Below are 3,781 nucleotides of genomic sequence, written 5' to 3'. Positions count from 1 at the left end.
AAATTTGCCAAAAGTATGCTTATGTACATGTATAGAAAAGTGGAAGTGAGCCTGTATCTCTTTCTGTATGTTTCTCTTGGGTATAGTTGAGATTTATTCATCCACATGTTATAAAAAAGATGCAGCTAAAAAACAAAGACAAAGATCTTTCTTTTTCTTTTTATAATGAAGGACATGACTGATGCCAAGTCCAGACCCCAAAACTAAATTGTGTGCCATAAAATTCTCAGACCTCCCTTTTTTGGGGATAGGGAATATTATGCCCAGTTCCAGAGAAAGGGATTTTACAACAGATCATGTTACTATCCTAATCAAGGTTTCTATTATCTTGTCACTTAAAAAATATCCAAACTTTTTACCTCAGTTTACGAATCTGGCTACTGTTAGCTTTCCTTCCACATCTCATTCTGTTCTCTCTGCCACATACTACACTGTAGCCATGTTGTCCTTCCTAACACATTAAGTTCAGCACATTTCTAACTTAAAGCCTTTATGTAATGTTCCATCTGTCTGGCATGCTCTTCTATCTGATCTTTGCATGCCTAGTACCTTTGTGTCATTTAAGCCTTGGCTAAAATTTCATTTCCTCAAAGAGTTCTTCCCTTGCTGCTCAATAATTCTCTATTATATCAATGTACTGTAATTATCTGAATAACATATAACTCTCTAATATTTTAATGTCTTATCTTGTTTATTAAATAAAATTTTATTTTAATTTGGAAAAATATAATTCTTATAAATATATCATTATTCTTATTGTATGTTTCTCTCCAACTAAAATGTAAGTGGCAAAAGGGCAGAGACCTTGTCTGCACTAAGTTCTGTAACTGCAGCACTTAGAAAAGTTCCTTCCACATAGTAAGTACCCAATAAATATTTTTGAATGAATGACTAAATGAATTATAAAAGGGATATTTTTAATGTTGATATTAAATCTAGTCCTAGATTTTAAATCCAAATGTTTAAACTATTCTAAATTATGATCTATTCCTAAGTGCCCTGGTAGCAACCTTTATTAAATCTGCTGCTTCAGTCTAGGTTCCTTGAAGGAGCTGTGTAAAACAACAGATACTTTTTTTTTTAACATCTTTATTGGAGTATAATGGCTTTACAATGGTGTGTTAGTTTCTGCTTTATAACAAAGTGAATCAGTTATAGATATACACATGTTCCCATTTCTCTTCCCTCCTGCGTCTCCCTCCCTCCCTATCCCACCCCGCTAGGCATTCACAAACCACCTAGCTGATCTACCTGTGCTACGCGGCTGCTTCCTACTAGCTATCCACTATACGCTTGGCAGATACGGTTTTAGCAGCAAACCCTTGGCACAAGCGGTAGAGTTGATACTTTGTCAACATCCTTTTATGCCACCATCCAGGAAAGATGTTTTCTAAGGTGAAGTTAATGTCAGAGAACCAAGATAAATTATAATAGTGGTCACCCCCAAAGCAACTTTATTTTAAACTCTGATAAAGAATAGATTAATTTACCCTTCTTATAAATGCAAAAGATCTAACAAAAATCGGTCTTTTCCACATGTTTGATTTGGATGTTTGTTTTTATCACAGAGAAGGAATGTAAACCATGAATGGGACTATTTACACTTATTGTCTTGTACTTCCTGATAATTCAAATGGCCAAACAATTAAATATTTTTTTACAGTAAACAGTTTGAGCTAATTACTTGGCTTTCTGTTTACGTTCCATGTGGTTTTATGCAGTGACTTTTGTCTGTGGAAGAGCTACACACACAGACTTTGAAAACTTCATGAATAACCTAGGGGAAAGACAGGAATAAAGACACAGACCTACTAGAGAATGGACTTGAGGCTATGGGGAGGGGGAAGGGTAAGCTGTGACAAAGTGAGAGAGTGGCACGGACATACATGCACTACCAAACGTAAAATAGATAGCTAGTGGGAAGCAGCTGCATAGCATAGGGAGATCAGCTCGGTGCTTTGTAACCACCTAGAGTGGTGGGATAAGGAGGCCAGGAGGGAGGGAGATGCAAGAGGGAAGAGATATGGGGATATATGTATATGTATACCTGATTCACTTTTTTATAAAGCAGAAACTAACACACCACTGTAAAACAATTATACTCCAATAAAGATGTTAAAAAAAAAAAAACTTCATGGTTACATAGATTTGGTCATCTCCTTTCCTTCTTCTTCCCTTTGCTCTCACCTATTCTCACAAATATCCTCTTCCTCTAAAATAGCATCTCTACCAAGCTCCATAAATTTCTGGGTCTGATTTTTTTCATTGATAAAAATTGCTATTTAACATTCTACAGTTTTTTTTTTTTTGTTTTTCTGATACTGCCAACTATTGTCTTCTTGAGCCAATTTCAGGTTGACAACTTGAGCATAGAGTCAAGGTGACCTTAAACTCCTGGAGCATCAGAAAGTGCCTTTTTTAAATGTAATACAGTTTATTTTTCCCTTTATAGAAATAAAATATGATTTGTTGTTTTAAATGTTAAAAATTCAGAAAAGTAGAAAATATCGTCTTATTTTTAAGTAACAGTCACTTGGTATACTTCCCAGTCTTTTTGCCTATGCTTATTTTATTATTATTATGCTCATGCCATATATATAATTTTGCTTTTCTTTTTCACTTAGAATAGTTATGCACATTTTGACAAATTCTTAAAACTCTTAATGAAAATCATTTTAAATGGTTTTAAAATATTTCCTGACATGAAGGAATTGTAGTGCACTTAATTAACCACTTTTTATTGTTAGGCATTATGAGTGTTTCCAATTTTTCTGTTTTTATAGAATAAGAGTGCAGAGAAAGTGCCTTTTAATATGTAAACATTTGAAAAAGAAGTAGACCTCAGGAAAGTATTCAAGATTATGGTGTATGTTTTTTTAAAATATCCACTTATTGACAATAAGTTTATATTTAGCTGAACATTTTCACTCAGGTGTTATGAAACTGTGGTTTAACATGATTTATTTTTCATTTTGTGAGTTTACTGTGTGAGTTTAAACTCAGATTCCCTAAACAAACATTTAACAGTTGTTCTATTCCTTTTCCCATTCATTGACATGAACTATATAAGCCCTCTTCCTTCAATGGTCTTCTCTGAAATATAGACCCTACTTGGCCAATATTTCTGTCTTTGGTGCAAATGTTTTATCTTCATAGTCTGTGTTTCCCTTGGCTTGGTTGACATTAATGGGATAAACCTAAAATTTCAATTTCCTAATAAAGACGTATTTGAAATTAAGTAAAAATTTCTTATAAGTTATTTTCTCTTTACACCATAGATTATTTTTTTCCATTTAAACAAAGCACACTTGGAATAGGCAGTGGGTGAACCAGTTCTGGGACCTTCTAGCTAGAGTATAAAAGTACTGAAAAAAATGGCAGTAATTTTTTGGAATTTTTATTTTATATGCTTCTTGAACTGATTGGAGTATTTCAACAGCAAGTATCTGCAGAAGATATTGCTCAGATAATATGACCAGCCCAAATCAAGCATTGTGCTTCTTTATGAAAAGCTTGAAAGAAAACATGCCATTGAACTAGCAGAAACAGGCCAGTTAATATACACACCATCTAGTACATCTTTTCTGTAAGTGTGTGTGTGTGTATATGTGCACACCCATGTGTTTGTGCATGTTTGTGTGTCTTCATTTGTTTAATGAGATATCACAAAAAATTACAGAATTATTTAAAGTTCCTTCCCTTTCAAGCACAGTTGTCTTTCCTTGCATCACCTCCTGGGAAAATATTAAGAAGAGCTTAGATACAATGGAGAACATTTCTT

This window comes from Tursiops truncatus, chromosome X (genome assembly GCF_011762595.2).
Source record: "Tursiops truncatus isolate mTurTru1 chromosome X, mTurTru1.mat.Y, whole genome shotgun sequence".
Lineage (NCBI taxonomy): Eukaryota > Metazoa > Chordata > Mammalia > Artiodactyla > Delphinidae > Tursiops > Tursiops truncatus.
The sequence above is the reverse complement of the archived record's forward strand: the minus strand, read 5'-3'. Positions refer to the sequence as shown.